Source organism: Ambystoma mexicanum, chromosome 7q (genome assembly GCF_040938575.1).
Source record: "Ambystoma mexicanum isolate Mex_15411 chromosome 7q, UKY_AmexF1_1, whole genome shotgun sequence".
NCBI classification, from domain to species: Eukaryota; Metazoa; Chordata; class Amphibia; order Caudata; family Ambystomatidae; genus Ambystoma; species Ambystoma mexicanum.
The window spans coordinates 543,238,640-543,263,544 of record NC_090941.1 but is presented as its reverse complement, the minus strand read 5'-3'; the positions used below and the strand labels follow the sequence as shown (position 1 = coordinate 543,263,544).

At 45.6% G+C, this 24,905-nt stretch overlaps 1 protein-coding gene across 1 annotated transcript in view; it reads left to right on the top strand.

The window, feature by feature from the left end:
* CCDC122 (coiled-coil domain containing 122) overlaps positions 1-24,905 on the top strand; it is a 140,457-nt gene that overhangs the window by 23,198 nt on the left and 92,354 nt on the right. The gene's annotated exons all lie outside the window — the stretch shown is intronic.

Below are 24,905 nucleotides of genomic sequence, written 5' to 3'. Positions count from 1 at the left end.
CCTGTTCGCCTGAGGTGAGCCTGGTGAGGAGGTAAGATGCTTAATGTTGAGTTGATGTGATGCTTAATGTTGAGCCTTTGCCACCTCCCGTGGTTGTGCATGTGTGTACTGCTATGTATTCTTTATTCATGAGCATGTGAATCCATGCCAGACCCCATGCTGGAGAAGGAACAAGTTACTTACCTGTAACTGTTGTTCTCCAGCATGGGTCTGGCATGGATTCACATGCGAACCCTCCCGCCTACCCCTCTGCGGCTCTTCACTTGGTCATACTGCCACTTCACGTGCTTCCAAATCTGAAGATGGCTGCCAGAGGCGGTGCTTAGGTAGAGGGCAGTCATTGGCTGTGGTCAGTATGACGCAGAGACCAGTGATTGGTTATTACTACGAAAGACAGATCAGAAACGAAACTGATACTGGTTTTTTCTTTACCGAGGATTCCCAGCCTGACGACGGGGAATATTCATGAGCATGTGAATCCATGCCAGACCCATGCTGGAGAACAACAGTTACAGGTAAGTAACTTGTTCCTCCTCTGACAACACAGACATAAACTTTAGACCTTGGCCTTAGAACACCATGGAAACAGAAGTTTTTCACCAACTGTAACACCATGAACGTAATCTACTTTATCAAGTGTCCATGCCAATTAAGGTACATTGGGATGACAAATAGACCAATCAAAAAACGGATTCAATAACATATGTCCTTTTTCAGACTTGGACACGAATATGCGCCCATGGTGGCACATTTCCGACAACACCATCACACACCAACTGATATACATTGGACAATAATTGAGAAAGTGATCTGTCTATGGAGGGGAGGCGATATTCAATCCTTGTTAATAAAAAGAGAACAGACCTGGATAGCGCATCTACATACCAACCGGGAAGGCTTAAATGAGGCCATACCCCGGCAGACTTTGCCGATGCTCCAATAAACTTCCTTAGAAGATTGAGGTAGAGAGCACAGTCTTGCCTTGATACCATCCAGGGGCAAAAGGTGATAATGCACCCACTGTATGGACCACCTATAAGACAGGCCTGACAATTATCTATAATGTCTCCCACAGCGACCTCTGCCATCATGCTGGCGCCGGCTCATTACTTAGATTATGCTAGAGCCCGCCCTACGCCTCATTGGTACACATATACTAGGCTGACGGCCTTCGAGACGTAGTGGCAATATTGACTGTTATATCGAATCAACTCACCACAGGCGTCTAACTACTAGGTTCATCATGCAAGTGCTCGCCGCATTCCTTATTGATAGACGGGCACTAGGTTTGCAGTCACCTACAATGCTACATAGACTCTATTTGTAGCAACGTGTAGGTGCTAAACAGGTGTGATTTTTTTTTTTTTTTTTTTTTTTTAATACCCAGCATCTTAAAAGATCACTCCCTCATTGAAGGTAAAATCTCAATTGCACTGCTGTACTAAGAAGCACCACTAGGGGATGGCTGACCTGCCTGGCAAACACTTCTGTCGTACTCCTAGTAGAGAGTGACATGACGAGCTACCGTTGACAATAACCATTCTGTTTGGAATATCGGTTTGCCACATAGTGAAGTAAGACCAAATAACGGCATAGGTTAACAAGCAGGAAGAGCAGTGACGGTAAGGATGGACCAGTGCTGGGAGGGAGCCATTTGGGTACTCAATTGAGCTTTGAGTATGTACTCACAACAAAGATAGACGGTCGAGCGCACTACAACGCAAGATATATATAGATAATCGTGGTGAATTGCCCCCTGACTCTACACTCTGCTTTCTTGTCCCTCTGGGAGCTCAACTTGATTGAGTGGGCTACAGACCATTCAACGGCCCAGAGGTGTGCAAAATTTGGACCGTGCAGTCCATAAAACTGAAGAAGTGGATGAATACATTGGTAGTTCCCAGGTCAGTGACTCTTTATACCTGTGTCCAATGGTAGTTGTCGCGCCTAATATGACACCAAAGCATCATAATGACTTTTGAGGTGAATTAGCATTACTTGCTTGACCATATTAAATGGTATTTTTTGGAACAGATTGTGCATATAGAAAATGCAAATATACGTATCTTTTCCTATCTAATTGATTTAGTCTTGAAACAAAATAGTGACCTGGTACTACTTTTTTTACCAGGCCACAACCTTAGTTTCCACACATGGCAATTGAGGACGATGTAGTAAGATATACAGCATGTGTCCAATACACTCCAGATACTAGTGAGTATATCACTGTTGTTTTATCGAAGACTGTCCTGAAGAAAGTGGGTACAGTAACCTTACATCACTGAAACCGGTAGAAAGTAGAAACTTGAATAGGGGTATTATCGCTCTTACCCAATTAGTTTCGCTCTGATCTTTATATGGACCAACAAAAGCTATAAGGGTCCAAACAAGAGATCGGACGTGGTTGTTATATTAAATACTATATTGTTTTAGAGATCTTGGGGAGATGTTCACACTATCTATAGGTCATTAAAATTGAATTATACTAGGCATAGACAGTTGAACTAAGTTAAAATTGTTCTCTTTCCCATTTTTAAAGTATGAATGATAGAGAGTGACTGACGGGGAGAAGAAGAATAAGACTAACCAGGAGAGTATTTTTTTGAAGAACATAGGTAACAATACACCATTGTTTTCCCTTTCTTATTCTGTCCACTTTTAGATAAGCGGCACATCAGTGGAGACTAGTATTAGCAGCACAATAGGCAGCTTACGTAGACAATCATGCTATCCTTGTTTCACTAAGTGTACAGACTTCTGGGTTATCTCCTCTTCAACATCATGATGAGTGTGAAGCATGTTGCAATGCATCGTTGTACAGCTGGGTTAGCCCTGCCTTTGTGTTAACAACTGACTGTCAGGGCAAACGCTGTTCTTTTGGATATTAGGCACCCTATAGTGATTTAAGCTTGGGGGAAGCCAAGGGAGCCTAATGTACATGAATGGCTGACTTGTTAAAACTCCTGCGAAAGACATCGAACTGCTTATGCCTCTATGTTGCCCAGTCGGAGTAGGCCATTGGACTATTGGGCTCCCCTGCGCTCCTATATGTGAAAGGACTTTGGAAACTCTGACACTGAAGGAGAACAGCTGGACTTCTACCGGGGTAAATCTAGCCGAGAGAGGCCGCTGGGATGGATGAAGGTAGTGGGGGAGGTATGCTTTGGGGCTAGGAAGGGAGGGGCTGGCAGCGGTATGGGGGTGGCATTTATTTTCCTCCCTCTTATTGTTTTGGATACAACCCGTGCCTGGCTATGGTTTGGAGGTTTCTGAAGGAATTAGTCTATCATATGTTGGACATTACGGCTGTGTTTGCATGTGCTCTCCTTATGGGCATACTAAGCTCTTTCTGGGGGTTAGGGTACGGGTGGGAGCGTGTTGGAATGTGGCTGGTTTGTTTTTGCTGTATGTGTTTTTGGTTTAAAACTTAATAAAGAAAGTTTAAAATAGGAAATAACCTGATGAATGACAACCATTTTCATGAAGGACAGAGCTACATGAAATACACAAAGTGGGAAATGAGTAGAGTTGAAAACCCGTTGCCTTGGAAAAAGGAAAAAGGCAACCCAGGTCCCGAAGATGAGAAAGAGAATATAATAAATAAAGACATTTGGGAAACACACATCCAGGAGACAAGGAAGTCAAAGCTCAGACATGAAACAGCACTCTGGTAAGGGAGGCTAGAACCTAACCTAAAAGAGAGAGAGAACTTATACGAATGAAAGATTGTTGACATAAAAGGGGAGAGTAAAACTGTCCATCCCCTACAAGAGGTAGAGCACTTAATCCAGAAGAAAACCAGAGACTATGGGCCTCATACCGGCACCCTTCTTGCCAGACCGGCAAACTACTGGTTTGCCCGCCGGAGCCACTGTGCCCGATAGGTCTGACCCTGTCGGGCACAGCAGTCACAGTAGGCAAAGCTGTCACAAAAGCAACATACTTCCATGTCCCCACTCCCACTCCCATAGAGTCCTATCGGACTCACTGGCGCTGACTTCCTGGCCTTCAGACTTGTAATAGCCCAGTGGTACTGGGAAGTCAGGCGCCAGTCATTGTTTGCGAGTCTGGCAGCAACCCACCGGTAGCACCAGCAGGGTTACCGCCAGACCCGTAATGAGGCCCTATGTGTATTGAGTGGAATAAAATACCATTGAAAACCCTGTGACAAAACACAGCAACCAGGAGAAGGGAGACATTATCCTGTCCGTAGTTACATTAGTGGTAGGGTCAGATAGGTTAGATTTGGACAGTGGACGGACTTGTTTTTGGCTATGCACCCAGACTGACAAGCACCTTAGTTAGTAAAATAGGTAGGGACCACCCCACAGATATAGGGAGAGATGGGCCTTATTTTACTTTAGAATATAAATCATGTGTAAAATGTCTTCACAGCCTCTGTGATGGGTGGAAGGTTTTGAAGTAATCTGAACCACTGGCATTGCTGTGGGCAACCTTCCACACCACCGTCTTTTAGCCAATCTGCACCATTGCAAAAGGGGTCGAGGCATATGCAAATCAGTTGATGGTCTGCAGGGTTGCCCACAGCAATGCCAGAGGTTCAGATCAATTCTAAACCTTCCAGACGTGACCTTTTGTTTTGCTGTAGTCACCCCGAGTATGACGGGTATGCCCAGACATGGGTCCCGTGCCTTCGGGGCCTAGCGACCCAAGCAACTCCTCACTGATGAGGCCCAAAAAGGGCAAAACATGTTTGGGGATGCTTGTGGTCTCGTGCAGAAGGGTTGTGGCGAAGCAGTTCAGGCTGAACTGCCCCTTTTGGGGTGGGACCAAGCCTGATTTGCATATGGTCTTTCCCTTTTTGTAATGGCTTGGCAGGCGAAGAGCGATGGTCTGAAGCGTTACCCAGAGTGATGCCAGAGGTTAAGATTAATTTGAAACCTTGCAGTCATCACCTCTTTTGTTTTTCTTCTTCTGATCCTCAACAAGTAGCATGGATGAGTGTACTTTGTTTTGATAAGGTGCCATCTTGTGACCAAAGTAATGCTACAGAGAGGAGAAACAACTGATGGGGTGTTAAGAAGTAAAATATTTGTTTGGCATGGCAACTGGCAATGCTATTGGAATGAATTTGCCATGTCCCTGCATATGTTTTGTGTTCTGCCTTCATTCATGTTTACTTCTGCCAGCATGACTCTGCACAGCCATGAGTAATTAAAAGAAGCTGCAGATACCTGTAATAAATTGAGTCTGATTCACAGGTGCAGTATGTGCTGCGGAACGCTCCGTCAGCAGGGTGATTTTTGCAGGAATGGCAGATTGATCGGTCTGTTCTCCATTGGCAGAATGCGTGAGTACTGCCCAATCCAATATGGGGCCGCCAACAGGACACATTCCCATCCCAAGATGGCGTCTCCCATGGAGGGCATTACTACATACTTCTGGGGCTCCTGTACAAGTGCCTTGGATGTCTGGCTGACTGTGCATCTATAGTATGCCCTTGTCCTGCTGTTGATGCTCTGCTTCTTCATATTCTACACCTTGGTCTTGTTTCCCTCATTGTTCCGGTCCTGAGGCTCCAGTTTTTCCTGCTTATTCCTGGATGCTTCTCTGTGTGTCCTTTCCTCTGCCTCGCTTGTTCTCCCAAGCCCTACCCCTACTGTTTTGGAGGCCCCGGCCGCCCTTAACCTGCTCCTTGTCTTCGATGTCCTTCACATTCTCCTCCCTTGGTCTTCTGGAACTTTGCATGTCCAGACTGTTCGACCTCTCCAGACTTCTGCATCTCCTGATTATTGGTCCTCATCTGGCAGGATCATGAACATTTTCTTCCCCATGAGGGTTTCCCTCCCGGCCTTTTCTCTAGAAGCCTGTTGTTCATCAGTGTTGCTACTTACCTGACAACACTGTGGCCACTTTGAGGGATCGTTCCTTTCTCTTTGAGCGATCCTCCTGACAGACTAACCCGGTACATCAAGAGCTTAAAATACCTGACACAGTCCCTCATCCTATGCCTAGTTTCTCTTTCTAGTGTTTTATTTCCTAGTCCTAGGCTCTTCCTACTCTGTAGTTCTAATCCAAGTCCTAGTCTATCATCCTAGTTTCTCATTCTAGTCCTAGGCCCTCATTATAGCCCCAAGTCTGTCTGCCTATTCCCTCATCCTACTGGTAGTCCCTCCTACTAATCCCTCATCTTGGGGCTAGTAGCTCAGGAACTGGTGTATATGGTTACTGGCTTTTTTGCCATATTTCTACTACACTGGTTTATCCGGGAGGCCCCCATACACCACTCCCATGCACCAACCCCTCCAGCACCCCCATAACCTTAAAAACCATACATATGTAATCCCTAACCTGTCCCTCTAAACAATGCTGTGAGAAATGCAGCAAAACAGCTGTTTTCACAAAATGCAGTGTTATGGACACAACGAGGTGGGTAGGTACCAGTAGCTCATTCTAGTCCTAGTCCCTATTCTTAGTCCTCTTTTGTGTTTTCCAATTGATAAACCAGTGATGTATTATTGTATTAAATGTGTGCCAATCGGGATTCTTTCTTCTGCCAACATGTCTCTGAGCAGTCAAAGTAAACAAAAGAAAAATACTGAACTTGCTCCCAGTAAAGGTCTAGTCCTAGCCACGGGAGGATAGCGCATCGGCAACGTCCTAGCCATGGAAGCAAGACGACACAGAACCACACAGGTTTGATCACCGGGTCCGCGCTTAGAAACCTCTGGGTATTAAGTGCGTTATAAATAACCGATCATATCATAGTCCTAATCGTAGTCCTTGTTACTTTCCTAGTCCTCCCCACTGTCCTAGTCCTCCTCACAGACCTAGTCATGGTCACAGTCATGGGAACGCATTACAACCTTGCCGTTCTGGAAACAACGGTGCTGGTAAGCTTACCAACACCGTTGTTTCCGGGCCGGCAAAGTACAACTCTGCTGGGTGGGTGCTCTCCCGCCCGGCAGGTCTGACCTGCCTGGTGGACCAGCACCCACCCACAGAATTTCACGGAAGCACCGGCACTGTTATTACCAGTGCCAGTGTTTCTGTGGTCCCCATTACCATAAAGTCCTATGGGACTCTGTAGGAATGGAGAACAACATTTTACCGACGGCTGACTTTCCGGCCGCCGGAGTTGTAATATCGCAGTGTTACCGGCAAGACAGGCGCCGGTAACTGTTGACGGGTCTGGCAGCTACCTGCCGGTTTTTCTGGTACGGTTACCACCGGAGCTGTAATGAGGCCCATAGTCTCTCTGTCATAGTCAGTCTTGCAGTCATAGCCTCAGACTCATTCGGTATCAGTCATAGTCAGTCTTTCAGTCAGTCGCTCTGTTTCCCTCAATTTTACTCAGATTCTTAGGCTGTCTGTCTCTGACTCTCTCTTTGTTTCATTTTCTTTAGCATCCCCCTCCATATGTTCCTAGCTTGTTGGCCTGCTCTGTCTCTTATGCGCTGTCTTGCTCTTTCTTTCTTGCTTGTTCTTTCTCACTTTTTCCTCTCCTATCACTGAGTGTGGTGGTCGCAAGGAAGGAAATGGAATCGGAGCAGGTTAAGAATGGATTAAAGGTTGCCTGGAGAGTGTGTAATGAGACTAGCTGTTGAATGCATATTTAATCTTTGAGAATTTCCCTCTAATGTGCTGAAACAACCCCTCTTCCCGACCCACCACGCCAACTTTCGGATCTGCTCATGGTATTTCTTCATTTCTCAACTGGAGGTCTGGTTAGAGGTTTCAAGGTATGCATGGAAATTCAATCACTGACTTCTGCTTCCTGTGTCCCGGGTAAGTGATAAGGCGTGACTACTTCTCAAATCTTACTTAATACAGTTAAAACTAGAATGTTTACATTAATGTCAACGCCGTCTTAGCATGGGCATGGCTGGTAAACTCGGACTGAGTTATGGTGCAGCGCAATCTTCTCATCTTCTTGCAAACAGTAGTTATCAAGCTAAACATGTCCTCCTACAATTAGTATGGTGGATTGTCTAGGCCTGAATTATATTTTACAGCTGTGTGTGCCTATTTTATGGCCCTGCAGTAACCGGGTTGTGGAGGGTATCACTTTTTCTGTTGGGCATCAATCATGGCCCTAGGTAACTTGGCTTGTATGTGCATCGTAGTAGCTGGTACAGTGATCAATAGTATTTTACTGGCCTCGATACGAGGCTGTGTAAGCTACATTGTTTGACCCTCAGGCTTTATGCCTCCTCTGCCAATGTAAATATTTAAATGAACAGAAGAGGCTAACAGCGTTTTTAAATAAGGCCACATGATGACCAATACTTCAGTCTGCATGTTCTTTAAACTTGCCTGTTTCTACGTGGGTCTATAACAAAATCATGTTACTGAAGAATCGAATGAACTTTCCCAATGCTTTTTTATTTTTACATGATTTTTTCTTCTGAGGTCCTCATTTAAAGTTTGGAGTTATTTTCTTTGGTAATACTGCCCAGCAGAAGTACTGTTACTGCATGCAGTATACATGAGGTAACGGGAAGGGTCTGCATGATTTGGAGTCCTGCAGTTACACCTCATTTTGGAGCCCCATAGGACTCTACAGGGATCAGTAATTACTGCATGTGGTAAGATAATGGTTTTGTTTGGAGGAAAGGTCCTGCACACAGAACTGGGTGGTTTTTATTGAGTTTTATTTTGAAATGCTAAATTTGGCGATGCAATATGAGTGGCAATACTCCTGTTACTGGCATTTCTTTACTGCACCACCATACTCTAAATGAAGGCCCTTAATTGTAAAAGGGTTGTTTTGGCAGCATGCAATTTGCACATAATTTCAAGCAGAACTGTAACACGTGAAAGCTTAGCTCATTGAAATGAATCATCTGATGCATCCAAAAATCTCACCATCTCTCTATGGACCTGCAAACATCTCACTATCTCTCTATGGACCAGAACAACCAGAGTCTGGGGAGTGCATTTGCTGCTGCGTTTGCAATGTTGCGCTTGTCACATTGCATATATCTGGTCCCGTATGCCACTTCCCTGAACTATTCTGCAAATAGTTTGTTCAGGCTCAATTCTGTCAGTGTCTGTGAAATGTTACAAAATAACTGATCTTTCACGCATTTAGACATCAGAGTAGAACACAATTGCAACTATCTGAGTGCGTGAAGCCACAGTCTATCTCCACGGAATCAGCAGCCCTGAGATGCCCGCAATTCTACGGAACATGTGTCAGTATGAAAAGTGCAAGTTTTAAGTTTGGAATGTTGAGAAATCTGAATATGTAATGTGCTCCTTAGGTGCTTTCCAGGTTGATGCCCCTCTATCTCTGCTCCCAAACAAATCGTCTCTTTATCTCCAACATGCTGGGCCTACTCCCAGCTCTCCACTACTAATACTGTTCTTCTTTTCTAGTGCAAATTCCACCCTGCTCACTACCTCGCACATCTTCCTCATTACCATAATATAAAAGTGTCTCTTCCATCCCAGTCTATCACTGAGATGCCACCGCTGCTCTAAGTTAATAATCAAGGCTTGCAAAATCTACTAGTCCACTCACATTGGCAAGGAGATTTTTGGAAGGGTGAGCACTATTTGCAAGGTACTCAACCTGCTGGCTAGCAAACCTTTATTTGACATTTAACGCAAATGACAATGAAAAGTTTAATTGTGCATGTCTTGCAGCATTTCACCTAAAATAAAATGTGTACGATTTTACAGCTTGCTCTGGTTAATGTTTTGTCTCCTGTCACCATGCGGCGAGTGCATTTCCCTTGGGTCGAGTACACTAAGGAACTTGTCCTGCAGGTGCAGTTGGATTTTTAAGAATTTGCAAGGCGTGTTAGACTTGCAGAGATAGCCAAAGGTGGAAAGTGATCATGACCGGTCATGCTTACATCTAAAGGCAAGTTGGGATGCAGATGGCCAATTAGTAAACCTGGCAACATTGAATTTTTGGTGAATTCAAATCTGTGGATATTAGTGTGGAAGTCCATACAACATTAAATTGTAATGAAGAACATACTTTCTGTAGGCCCCATTGAGGTGATGGATTGTCTGGAGTTTGATCATTTCCCTATGATGTAGTATTGAAGGCATGCCCCTGAACTCTCATTCCAAAAATATACAACCCGCTGGGGAAAAAAGGCCAAGAGTTCTTGCAAGGATAACAAGTTTTAATAATCCAAAAAATAGGTGTCCTACCAAAATACTACTGCCCAGGAATATTCGGAGCAAAAAGGGTGCACGCAAGAGCTTAAAAGGGGCACAGCATCATCAGTAAACAGCCTGCTCTATAGGAGATGCCAGGCCATTGGCCCAAGCCCCATCCGTCTGTCTTCCATCACGTGGGGTCTGCTGGGCTCATCTCCAGGGAACCAAGGTCGGGTTGGCAATTAGTTACAATATGAGACAGTGCCACTCTATCATTATGCTGTGCACCTGGGAGGCTCGAGGGGACTGGCACAGGGGAAGTCTTGAGGTCAGGCTAACTCCCACATCTTTCACTCATTCTGTATCGCACTATCCACACCCAAGGCTTCCACCCTCGCTTTGGACTATAATGTATGCCTTTCTGTACCTCGCATTACAAATCTTGTCATTATGAAATAAGGTGGAATGGCCGTGTCTTTAGATCTTTCATGTCAGTGGGTTTAGTGTTGGTTGTCTGAGGTCATCTACTATCGTGGAATTCAGGGGTTTTGGGACTGGGGCAGTCGGAGGGGCTGTAACTCCTAGTTGCCTGGGTGGTGTTCAGGGCCTGCGATGGCCTGGCTGCTATAATCGTGCATGCCGAGGCGGCTTGTACTGTCTCATGGCCTTGTGGGGCACATTGCTTGTCTGGATAACGCGTGTTGACAGCAGTTGTAGAACAAAGGGGAGTTTCTGTGTAAACGAACAGTGTGGGTGTCTCTCTCGTCAGCGCTTGGGCCTATTCAGGTTTTCTTCGTTAGGTTTGTGGTCTGTGTCTACTGCGCAGCCATGCAGGGCCAAATGTTTCTACCATAGCTACAAAATTGCACCTGTTTATACGTGCGCACTAAGTCTAAACATTTATAGTTTGTGTAATATTGTGTCCATGCAGGGTCTCTTAGCACACCGCCCTTGCCCCCTGGCAGATAACAGGTGTCTTCATGGGATTTGCCTTACCCTAAAGCACCTAGGGGGTGGGATAGGTTAATTTCCTTCCCAACAGTATGCACCCATAAAATGTAAATTATTACACAGGAATTCACTAGTTATTTAAAAAAAGAGGGGGCCCAAATTATAAAACCTATACATCTAGCAATTGTTATCTCTGCAGCAAAGCGGTGTTACCACTTTTGTTTCCAGTATAGCGTGCATACCACTTTGACAGAAAATATACCAAACCGGTACCAAGATCATGTACAGCCAATATTGGCCGAATTAGTTCATCCAGATTTGACTGACAAGATCATATTACCTAGAAGTCTGGAGAAGCCCAGAGCCCATTTGTGCAGCCTTAATTGATAACATGATGAGGGGAGTTTTGTCGGCCCTTAAAATACCAAACTCCTGAGGGATAATCGTGCCCATTTACAAAAATTGGGCTATGGAGGATACCCATTGTAATGGAACAGTATCGCTTATGGATATGTCAATAAAACCTTTGATTGCATTGATGGGACCATACTCTGAAGGCACTGGGGGCTGACAAAGGCTTATTTAGTGTAGCGGTCCAATACCATTTGAGATTAACAAGCGTAGTTAGGTACTGATGGTGAAACATCAGATTCTTTAACATTGTGCATGCTGTCTGATAAGGATGTGCACTGATCTCCTTTAGTTTCCCTTGGGATATAAAGGATTTTAAAAGGTTTTTAGTTATAAGCCATATTCCTGCCCTTCCCTACTTGGATGATACATTATTAATTAGCCGCACACTGGCACCTCTTCAAAACCTGGTGTCACGCTATATCTAATTTATGGAGAGAAGGAAGCTTAACCTCAGTGTACCCAAATCAGCAGTCATATGGGTTGGATGGAAGAAACGAAGAAGGGCACTGTATTTCTTGATGGTAGAAAATTTGAAACAGTCAAACGCTAAAACAACCTAGGGGTACGCATAGCTGTGAACATGTCTTGCAACATCCACAAGGAAAAATTACTGACAAGAGTGGTAAAACATAATGGTTCTATCATTCGGCTTTATAAATCTCTCAAAGCATGCTCCCTAGGCCATGCAATTGTTCTTTGAATATCAAAACATAAGATAGAATTAGGTTGGGTAGCAGGGTGTGGGCCATGATCCAGATAGTGCCAGAACTACTTTGGAAGCAACATTTCTAAAAATATTATATTGGTTCCTCTATCCAATACAAATGAGATGGTTTTCATCGAAAATGAGGTTCACGCTTCGCTATGTTACACTAGTAGCATTGTGGGTATACATCTGGTATCATCTGTACTGCTTACCCATAAAATAGTGGATGATCTCCCACCCCACAAGATTTGAAATAAAGCGCCTTGGCTAGTTTACAAATATCAAACTTTGAAACTCTTATTGCAGAGAGGCTCAACCTTCGGCAAAAGATAAAACGTTTTTTTATGAGTTGGCAAACCTTTGCTTGGATGGAGGACTGTTTTCAACCTTTAGGCCTTTGAAGTGTCTTCTAGCATACTACTGTCACAGATTGTCTTAATTACTCCCAGACACCGAAAGAAGGTTAAAGAATGTTTATTTCCTAATTGTCAGAGGTTGCTGTAAGGGTTTTCCTATCTCGAACTCCTGTGGGATCCCACCGCCGTAACCCAGGCTTCCCTAGCCCCAAGTTTGCAACTAGAGATAGGTAACACCTACTATCTAGTTCTACTTGTCGGGAGGGCCTTACGGGCAAAGCCTTATCTAACAGACTCCCTTGGAATTTTGTAGAGCTGCCCTGACCTGGCACTTTCCCAGGTTTCTTAATGGGAATTGATGGTTTAATTGTGCCGATTTCAGAAACTCTGGTCTAATCTCTTCTTCAGCCACTCCCGTTCTCTCCTTTCCCTTGGTATTACTACCACCAGTCATCTCTATCTTCTCTTTTTCCAGTGTTCACACGCTCAATCTTCTTTTCACCTTCTCTTTTCACCCCTTCCCTACTCAGTGATATGGTGCCCTTCTCACACTCCAAGAGTTATGATGCCCTGCTCAGCATTCTCTACCAACACTCTCACTGCCAGTCTCCTGCAGCTACCTTCACCTGCCCTCCTCCTTCACTCCGCCGTCATAACTACTCCCACTGCCATCTTGCACTCTGTCCACGCTCTTACCATACACTTTCTCTCCATCTCTCTCTCAAATTCCCCCTTCAATTTTTCTCCCCGCTGTCTTTCTTTCTTCCTTTCTTTCTTTCTTTGTTTCTTTTTCTTTCAATTTATACAAACACAGCCCTCCTTACCCTACACTACATACAACCAGTACCACTTTCTCTCACAATCATTGTCTCACCTCTACTCTGCTCCAACTCTGCCAACAATCTTTCTGTCAGATCTCTACTACACTGGTCGTCTGCCCCCTGCTCATGTGGTCCACCCTCACACCTCAAGACGTCACCCCTGCAGCCCATTGACTGCCTTCCATTCACTACCCTTATTTACTTTGGTTCTGCTTGTTCAATCTACCCCCTTTCCATCATTTCCAGCAATCACCTGACCAATCTGTGCCTACTATTTTCCCAGTGGTTGGGTTACACAGCTCAGAGACTTTAACCCCCAACCCTTTTTTCAGTCTCTATTAGCAAGTAGCATCCAGGCAGTCAGGCTGCTCATTTTCCAGGTGGTGTTCCTCATGGACTGGTGAGTATTGCTTACAATTCGGTTTGGGGAGTGTTTCGGTGTATCTTCTGCTCCCCTGCAGTCCCTTCTCACTCGGTTTTTTCATTCTCCTCCATTGTCCTGGTGTCTTTCTGGGGATGGTAAATGGAGTGTTCAGTGTCTCATCTCTTTTGGGCAGGTGAAATCCCAGTCCATTCCATTTTCGTTCTCAATTCCATTCCTATTGTTCCGGACCAGGTTTTCTTGGTGGCGCCCAGGTGCACTTTGTGAGTTGTAGTCCTGAATCTAGCCAGAAAACCAGCTTGGTGATGAGTATTTAGTGACCCCCCCCCAACCCCACTACTCCCTCACACCACTTCTAGGAGAGCCCTCCCCACCCCCGACAGTGCCATCACTCTGTCCCTGTCACATCTATCCAATAGAAGTGCTGTTGTGGAAGATTATATGGGATATATCAAAGATAAGCAGATTGATTACCCTAGCACAGTTTGGCCAGTTGGATACGAAACGCTTCTGAGTAAGCCAATCAAAAGTGGATGTTAACTGTTGTTGGCATTTGTAAGGGTATAACTTTAGATACTTAAATGCAGTTTTTTTTTTATTTTGCCATGCATGGGCTTGGGTGGATATCTCAGGGGCATTGCGCTGGCTTTGGAAGCAAAACGATGCAGAGCAACACAGGTTCGATGCCCGGATGTGTGCTTAGAAACCTCTGTGTATTAAGCGTGTTATAAATAACCAATTATTAACAGGAGAGTCTTTGAGTTTGTAAACGATCTTACATTTTTAAATTGTCTTTTTATATCTTTTAACTGCACTAGAATTTAGGCTTGCTTGGGTCTTTGGTTGTTATCTGTATCAAACGTATACATACAATTTGACTGTCAAGCCATAGTAATATAGTCTGTCAAACCAAATTAGGTCAGTGAAACACAAAGGAAAAACAGCACCAGTCCCTTATTGATGGATTGAATACAAGCCCAAATTAGGCCTCTTGAACATTCCTTCTTTTGAGGAAGCCCTAGAAGCGTTACTCAATTACCTTGTCATTTAACACTTTTGGAGCCTAGAAGGTACAGTCGTTTCACACCAAAGTTGTGAGGAACATAATGCTCCCACTTCTGAATGTGACATTGAAACGGCTTCCAGTCCATTACTAGGTCGGACTACTTGCCTAAAAACTCCATTGGGTTCTTCACTCTACTTTTTTTTTTTTTTGTTTAAACTTTGTTTATTAAGGGAACAGTTCACAGCAAGACAATTCTCATACGCAGTGCAGCACAGCATGTGCATAATTTTGACAATGGCATACATCTGTGGCAATGAGGCAGGCATCGTCACCTAAGGTGACGGAGTAGGTGTTACATCAGCATCAGACATCAAATCACATAGGTACAGACGTAGCGGCAACCATATATCTTTGGGACGACAGGGCGTTGGGACTGATGAGACAAAAAGTTCCTCATCATCATTCACCATACATAAGTCTTTCAGGAAGTTGGATCGGGTAGGCCCTGCGGCAGATTTCCAACATTTAAGGATGCAGCGTTTGGCAATAACACAAGAGATATTAAAAAACCTTCTCGTGGTTTCCATCACCTTTCCAATGTCACCAAACAGGTATTTCAGGGGGGACAGAGCGGCTGGGATCGCCGTTATCTCCTCAAGGAGCTCATCCACTTTTTGCCAAAAGTCCGCAATAACGGGGCATGACCAGTACATATGATACGCTCCAGCATCGGGGGCGCCACATTTTGAACATGTCCCTGTGCAACCCTCTACAAACTTAGCTAGCCTAGCCGTGGAGTAATATAACTGATTCAGGATTTTAAATTGGATCAGTCGGAGTCCTGAGTTCATGGAGACTGATTTGGTGAGTTGACAATATCGGGCCCATCTCACGACATCAATCTGGGTAGCCACATCCCGCTCCCAGGTTTCTCTGATAGTGTTTCGTGAGGGGGAGTGTGTTTGCACCAAGGTGTATAGCGACGGGATTCCCTTATCATGACCATCCGTCGTCACCATAGCTCTGATACATTCATGTGTCTGGGGTTCTGCCGGGAAGGAAGGCCATTTAGCAGCAAAAGCTGTTCTCATACGATAATATTGAAGCCGCTTAAGCTGACCCCCCCCACTGCATCTATGAAGTCTGCGAGTTTACAAAACATGCCATCGGGGAACATATCTCGCATCCTGAAGAGTTTATTTGGGTCCCAGGTTCACTGAAGGGCCTTGTCAAAAGTTGGGGAAATACTAGAGAAGTTCCACAGGGGTATACTGGGTCATAGGGGATCTCCAGGCCAATGCTCCCGTAAACCTTGGACCAAGCTCGTGTGGTGATGTGTTCCGGGTCGAAAGGGCAGTTGTTACCATAAGTGGGGTTTTAAGTAGGGCCACTCGGCCGTATAAGGACAGAGGGAGATTAGCCCATAGTTGGAGCTTGGTCGTAAGGGTGAGAAGTAATTCGCTGTGATTATGCGAGTACAGCAGCTGTCTATCTCTGCTTACCATGATTCCCAGGTATCTCACCTGCGTGGGGCCAGGCTTAAACCCTGTAATGTGGGATAGGTCACCTGTATTAGGGGTCAATGGAAATATTTCAGATTTGGGGACATTGATTTTATATCCTGAATATTCCGAGAACTTGTGTATATTAGACATAATGTGTTGCACATTCTCATGTGGGTCCCAGACATATAACAGCGTATCATCCGCATACAGTGATATAGTTTGGGGAGGGCCAGACATCCTAAGACCTCTGTGCGAGTGGTGTTGACGGATATATTCCGCCATCAGTTCAATTGTGAGTGCAAAGAGAAAGGGCGAGAAAGGACAGCGCTGTCTGGTATTTCTGTGTAGATGGAAAGAAGGGGACACGGTGTTATTAGTTAGGACCTTGGCGGATGGTTGGGTATATAGGAGTGGGTTCTTCAATCTTCTGAAAAATTCAGTCCCGTGAAGTGTCCACTAGATGACAGATACAGAGCATAACAATCGAAAATTCAACAACGAGCAACAGTGTGTTGCTCTCGAGTGCTGCCTCGGCCACTTTGGATAAATCACAATGCACAATGTTCATTTGATTTCTGTTATGAAATATCTTGTCTGCTGCAGGAAGACCTGTAGCAACTGATATAATGCAACTATGGTATGAAAACCAACCTGCCTAGCCGCAAAACGTCCCGGCTCGGGTTGGAACAACTTCTCTAGGGACCAGACCATCGCAGGGCTCGAGACTAAACAAACGTTGGAGAAAACCAGGAAACATGCTTTCTCTTGCTGTGCCCCAAGCCTACTGGACACCCTCCTGGTTGCAGTCAGGGCCATTCTAATGATCCTGTAGTTCGCCTGCTATTTAGTTAATATCTAGGGGTCACTTGGGATCTGGTGATACTAAGTATATACCATCCCTGCAGGTTGGGGTACCCAAGCCTCTATAACCTGCAACCTCCCCTTTCAATGACCTCTCATAACTCTAAAGCACCTGCACACGCTCTGTTCGTAGCTTGGTTCTTGCTATATGAGATACAAAAATACAAATACCTGGGCTCAGTTGAGTTGGCAAAACATGAGCAAGGGGTCCCTAGATAGACTTTGGTTCATCCAAGCTACAAAATGTGAAGTTTTAAGCTACTAGCCTGGCATATAAAGTCACTTGCCGCTTCCTTTTCTCCTTCCTCCTCTACAATCTGACTTACGCCCTGCTCACTCTACGGAGTCTGCACTTGTACATGTTTCAAACACGCTGCTCAGCATAGTAAGCTATACTCTATTCTTCTTCTTCTTCTTCTTGATCTTTCTGCAGCCTTTGATACTATCGATCACGCTATCTTCTCTTTCCTCTTTGACCCTTTCTCGGTCTCTTCTCAAATGGTTTGCAGATTATGTTTCAAACCGTTCTTACTCGGTGTTGTGGGCTGGTCAACTCTCCTCCTCCCGTCGCTTCATTTAGGAGTTCCTCAGGGTTCTGTCCTTGGCCCTTCTTTCTCTCTCTACACCACCCCCCTCTCTGGGCTCCTCAGCTCCTTTAATCTTTCATGTGACTTTTATGCTCATTTTCCTTCTTTTCCTTCTCTACCTCACTCCAAGACACTGTCTCTTCTTGTCTTTCAGCTGTTAAGTCATGAATGGCCTCTCGTTTCCTTCATCGCTGCCCTTCTAAGACTTAGATTCTCTACTTTCTTCGGCCTTCCCTTTCTTCTCTCCAAAGCCATCTGGTATTTACTTTCTCCCAACTTTGCTTCCCGTCTCCCCCTCTGCTCGCAATCTTGGGGTCATTTTTTACCCCTCCCATTCTTTATCTCTGCCACAGCTCATTTTGCTTGCTATCATCTTTATAATTTTTGGCGTGTCTGTCCGTTCCTCTCTTTTCAGGCTACGAAGCACCTGGTCTACTGTTTTTTTTCTCACTTAATTACTGTTCTGTTCCATTTCCTGGTCTCCGCATCGCTCATCTTGCTCCCTTATGCTCTTTCTTTAACTCCACTATCCGCCTTTTATTTCAACTCCCTTCCTGCTCCTCTGTAACTCTTTCATCTCAGCCTCTGTTACCCACTTACCTTTTTCTTCTCTTTCACTTTTAAATCCCTGCACTGTCTTGCTTCTCCCTATCTTTGTTCTCTGGTCTCCTTATACACCCCTGCACGTTCTCTTCGCTCCAAGTCCCTCTTTCGTGTCTGTGTTCCCAAACCACCCTGTGCCTCCTTTGTTTTTCGTTCATTCATGCTCCTTGAACCAAAGCACTGGGACACTCTTCCCCTTCATATTCACTCCTCCTCTTCCTTACATGTCTTTCGGACTCAGTTGTCCTATCTGTGTGTGGCTCTGTTAGAGAAGCAGGGGTGGTTAGTTGGGTATGATATATGATATGATATGATTGGTTATTTATAACGCACTTAATACCCAGTAGGTTTCCAACCGCGGACCCGGGGATCGAACCTGTGTCGTATCCATGGCGTCTTGCTTCCAAGGCCAGCACGTTGCCGCTGAGCTATCCTCCCGGGACAAGCAGGGCAGATGCAAAACTAATGGTGTTGATGAGTGTTACAGTATGTTTCTGTGGACTTGGTGGAGTCTTTTGGGAGTATGTTGCCCCAAAGAGAGAGCCCAAGGACTGAAAAGTGCAAAGAGTACTTAGTGCAGTGTTGCCCTGTGATTGAGAAGAAAAGAGGAGCATTATAAATCACACTGTGTTGCTTTGCTGTTGACTAGGCTTGTGTTGGCCATCAGTGGGAGATATTTGAGTGTGGTGGAAGGAGGTGGTCTGTGAGGAGGGTGTTGGTTTAGTTGCGAGTTGCCATGCAGAGTGAGGGTAGTAGCAGAGGAAGGGGAAGGAGTTAAATCTAAAGGACCTTCAGGGCCAAGACACTGTTTTTAGTGCAGTCGTTAAGTGGCTTGTTGGGTGTTTTTGCTGGTGGTTGTTGGGTTCCCTTTTAGTTTTGCGTTGTCTTACGCATGTAGGATTCTTTATGATGGGTTAATTGCTGGGGCGCAAGAGCAGTCCTGTTGGTTTATGTAGTTTTGAAGACGCTCTCAGTGGGCAGTAATGAAGCACGAAGGTCTGGAGGTCAGGGTGTTCCAAGTGTTGATCTTGTATGGGGTTAGTTGAAGAGCCAGGTTTTTAGCTGCTTTCTGAAGGTTAGGTGGTCTTCCTCCATACATGGGTCTTTGGATATGGAATTCTGGAGTTTGGTTTCTAGGACCTCAAAATTGGACCCTTCGGGTCATTCTTGGTTGAAGGTTAGCACTGTTACCAGTGGCATGTTGCTAGACACTGTGAAGTACATTTACCCACTCAGCTGAATTCCCCTCCATCACCAACCTGTACTTCAGTAGTTACCAGCAAAATGGGTGCGCTGGCACTGTTTAGCACTATCGCCTTGCCTTAAAACTGTGTTTTGCAGCTACAAAATGATGGCTGCACTATCTTGCCAAGCACCTATGGGGCAAGATGAAACGGGGAACCCACCGAGAAAGGCTGCCATTGTGTTTCCTTAGGTGCACCAAAGAAGAGAATTGAAAAGCAGCGCTGCTTTGCTACTAGCTCACAGCACAATTTACGCGCTTTCACGTCTCCTAGACAACCGCTACAGGAATTGCTCCCGAGATTCTGGGACACGCTACCATGAGGTACTTTAGCCTCTTTATCTCTTTGTTTTCACCTCCTTATCTCCAAAATAACTACTTTCATATAGCGATTACTTAACACTAAATTGCCCACGTTTTTCAACCTTCCTTGACTAGATCCCTACCTGTAGATCGGGTACATGCACTCTGACAGGATCGCATGGTTTGTGACCTTATTACAACAGCGGACATCAGCTGAACAACCGCCTCTGACCTAATCACTTTGACGAGGTAATTGCTCATGGAATTATCATCTTATAACCTTTCTAGATGATATACACTGAGGAAACCCTCATTTCTCCAACTGTACAAGGTGGCACTACTATACATTGATTTTACTATGGCTTATCTCTTTTCTTATTAGATACCGGTCCACATAGCGGGCTAGCGGCTCCCGCCATGATTGGTCATTCCCTTTCTGCTTTTGGAGAACTCTATACCTTCGTTTCACTGCATTATTATTGTTGATGAGGTAATTTCACATATATTGACATACTTTGAAACTTTCTACAATGATTCTCGTGTCACATGTCTTTTGAGCCTTTTAATTTATTAGCATGTTTTAGAGCTGGCACTTGCATGCTGCCAGATATGTAGTAAGCTTCTTCCTTTGAATGTATGGGATTTTATAACGGCTACCCAATTGGGGGCATATTAGGAGTATAAGATAATTCAATAAGAGCCACATTGAGGGGTGACCTTGCTTCCAAATCTTGACATAATCACTGAGATTGTGTTTACACACCTTGGTTCTACTATATATTACGGTATTTAAGTGACACCCTAATATGACCATTACCCCCACTTCTGCGTGACATAAGGAATGGTGGTCCCGCACTCGAGATTAGAATATGATGTCACTACCCGCCAGGCCTGATACTCATCTCTTTCCAACTCCAGGTCGAAAAGCATTGCTATATCGTTTCAACATCATCAGCTAGATAATCCATGAAACTTCTATTTTATTGGTCAGTTTCATATGCCTCTTACCTTACTGAATCGATTGTACCTCTGGGAGGAGCTACACATACAAGTGAGTGCCGTTACCCGAACATCCCTGGCTATCTTGAGTCTCCGCCTGCCACGGCCCCATCAGGCAATTTCTTGAAATCTTTATAACGTTTATTCATGTGCTGTTTCCTAGATATCCTAGACTTCTCGGCTGAACCAATAGGACCCCTGTTGAATTCATTCACTTCTCTAGTCCTTTTACTCTCACTGTGGGTCTCATACTGGGGCTGGATACCATCCTAATTGGGCTAATGCTGTTAATTAGTCTAATGCTGTGAACTGGGTTGATTAGAATACTCACCCCACTGTCCTATGTAAATGTTTGGATGTTCGCATTTTTGAATCATGGCTCAACCTCTGTATATCTGAATTGTATATTAATGACTGTGTTCAAAATGGGTTGGAACTTACATCCACTTGTGTTACTTTTTCTTTCTTTTGATCTCAACCAACAGTCCAATTAGGCCCTTTCTAAAGAAGAGGGAATCCTCGAAACACATTGGCCAATATACATTGTACACTATTGTTTGTATAATGTGTTTCTCCTCGCATTAATCATGCTTGATGCAATAAATCATTGGTTTTAAAGAGATTGTTTATTGCATAACTCTCTGTTGAATCAAATTGCGATTTAAAATGTGTATGATTTTTTAATACCTACACGTTTGACCGCCCTTTGGGCGCATGTAGATAATGTGCAGGGGACGGGAGGATCCCAAATTTGGGTTCTCTTCTTCTTTCGCTAGCTCATAGCTTCCCATTGAAAAAGGGAAATATACATTTAAAATGATGGCGCCTTGATGCTCTTTTTCATCTATTAAACAATATACAGTTCTGATCCAGTGAGACCCCAACTTTGCCCAGCCATATTCCAGTTGTGCTTTAGCAAAAGAAAGCATTTCTCTCTGAATGACAGGCTGCGTCAGGCAAGATCTGGGAAATCACCAGAAACCTTATTCTCAGCCGTATGGAAAAACGCTTGACTTTTGTGCTACAAATTGTCAAAATAATCTCTTCAAAAGAAACCCTAGCTCTCTGTGCATATGTCAATTTCAGTGGACCTGTGCCTTGAACAGATTGCTGAGTAAGAGAAACTGACTAGGGCTGCAAACAATGTGTGGAATCCAGATGGAAGGGGAAACCAAATTTGAAAGTGACATCCCAGCAGACTACACCACGTGTCAAAATGTGCTTTTGCAAACAAGAAAAATATCTGTTTTAAAGCTGTAATGTTGAATAAGGCTGTGTTCTTGCCTAGAAATGTAAGGGGTGGGGGGTCTGGTTAAGATCTAATATAATGTTTTATTCCCACAGTCTTGCCATTTGGGCTCAGGAAAACTAACTAAATAAATAAATAAATGCATTTGCTGTACTGGGGAACCAGTGAAACAGGTTTCCTGCTTGGCTTCAAAGGACATTTGTGTGCTGGCAACAGGAGTGGCCTTCCACTGACGACTGCGAAGATTGCCAGTCCCTGACGTCTAAGGCCTTGCGGGAACGAATGAAGAAATTGAAGGTAGGTAGGGTGTCTAAGCCCCATAAATCAAAGTCCGCTGGGCTTTCGACCGATGACTCGAGGGACGACTCTCGGCGTCGGCGAAAATCCAGAGGTCTCGGTCTAGGAGTGGTTTCCGCCATTCCTCTGCCTCGTCAACGCATTCTAGGAAGCGCTGTCATTGGTCTCCTTCCCCGGCCTCGTCGGAGGAGGACTCCGCCAGACGGTTGACTTGTCCCACCAAGTCTTCGTCGCCGGCCGAATGGGAGTCATTCCGCCGGCAGATGTTAGTGATTTTCGAGTTGCCAGCCACAGTTGCGTCTGCGCCTTCGAAAGAAGCCAGCAAGGAACGGGCTCGGTCCAACACTCGCACGCCTTCGTGCTTGGGCGGTCGGTGCGATCATCGTGAGCCGTCGAGGTCCCGCTCGGACAAGGAAGATCGCCATAGCCTTGCCAGGTCCTGGTCCTCAACGCCATCGAGACCATCCGAACCTGTGAAGCCTTCAAGGAAGGCGTCAACGCCATCGGAGCCGTGTCTGTCGAGGGACTCGCTCGGGGCTCCGCCCTCGAAGAAGTTGTTGATGCTCGGTCGACGCAGATTCCCTCTGCGCCCTCAACGTCGTTTCTGGAGGATTTGCCAGAGGTGCCCCGGAGGGCTTTGGAACCTCTGAGGAAGGCTCTCAGTAAGTCTGTGAGGCCTGTTTTTGAGCCCTATTCTGTTCCTCCTCCTAGATTGGAGTTTTGGAACTGTCGGATGAGGAGATGGTTGTACCCCCTGATGTCCCTGATGATCTTTTGTCTGGGCATAGTCAAATGGAGGAACTCCGGCAGTCATTGAATGACGCTAGTGGCCGTGACACCTCTCAGGGTGACAGAATACTTGGGGTGGTCTGCTCCACCTGCTGATTTTGCTCATGTTGATTTGACGGACATCCTGGATCAAGGTCCTTCCACTGACCCGGTGTTGCCGTTTCACATGGCTTTGTAAAGGAGGGTGGCGGTGGCTTGGACGGCACCGGATAGTCTACCGGCAGTTTATAAATTGCTTCTAACAAAATACTGACCATCCAGTGGTGACTCCTGCTACTTATCGACGCACCCTAATCCACAGAGTTTGGTGGTGCAGGCGGCTACGGCCTCTTTGAAGCAGGCTGTGGACCCTATCATCCCTCCTGATAGGGACAATAAACGCTTTGATGGTTGGGCGAGGAAGGTATTTTCGGCTGGGGATATGGCGTTTAAGGCGGCCAACTCCACTTGTGCCTTAGCAAGATTCACACACACACTCTGCGGAACTGTGTATCTTTGGCGGCTGAGCATATTCCCAAAGGGGAGGAACGAGATGGTTTTCTAGCCCTCATGCAAGATGGCAAGGACGCCATGTGTGAGTCCGTTCAGTCGGGTTTGGACACGGCAGACTGTATCAGCCGGTCCATGGCTGCGAGCACTGTGATACGCAGGTTTGCGTGGTTGCGGAAGTCAGGGTTTGCTCCTGATGTGCAATCCCGTCTTCTGAACATGCCCTTTGATATTCATCTGTTTGGCAGCAAGGCTGGCGAGAGCCTTGATAGGTTGCAGACCTCCAAAGCTGCAGCAAAGTCTTTGAGCGCTGCAGTACGTCAACCTCCGCCTTTTCGTTCTAGGGGACAGCAATGGAGGGGAGGTTCCTTTCGGTACTACTCTTCCTTTGGTAGATTGAGAGGAGCTGCCAGTCAAAGGGTCCACCGTAGGAGTACCTGGGGTGGAAAGCAAGGTTCTCGGGGTGCCAAAGCCACTTGGGCAGTTGCCTCTTTGCCCTCAGGCACAGCCGCTTCCGCTCAGTCATGAGGCCATGTCCCATGGTTCGCCGGTTGGGGGCAGACTTGCGCAGCATCTCGGAGAATGGCGTGCCGTTACTTCAGATGTGTGCGTTCCGGAGATCGTAGCCCACGGCTACTGTCTTCCGTTCCGACAGAGGCCTCACAACAATCCACCGGGGAAGCTCTCTATGAAGCGTCCGGATCCGCTCTTTGCACAGGAAATCCTATCCCTGCTGGAGAAAGGGGCCATAGAACTGGTGCCTGTAGCAGAGAGGAACAAGGGATGGTATTCCCCTTATTTTTTGATCCCAAAAAAAGACTGGGGATTGAGACCCATCATGGGCTTGCGTTGGTTGAACAAGGTCCTCAGGAAGGACAAGTTCAAGATGATAACTCTCTCAAGTCCTCCAGGTCCTTCAACTTCAGGATTGGTTGGTGTCTCTGGGCCTCAAGGATGCTTACTTTCATGTGCCGATTCATCCAAAGCACAGGAAGTACCTGAGGTTTGCGGTTGGCGACTTGCATTTTCAGTTTTGGGTCCTGCCGTTCGGATTGACCTCCGCCCCGAGGGTCTTCACCAAGCTGATGGTGGTGGTGGCAGCGTATCTCAGGAAAGGGGGGATTCACGTCTACCCCTACCTGGACGATTGGTTGATCAGGGCTCGCTCTCCCGAGCAAGCCCTGGATCATCTGTCCGTCACCTGCCACTCCCTTCACAAGCTAGGCTTCTCCCTCAATTTAAAGAAATCTCATTTGAAACCTAC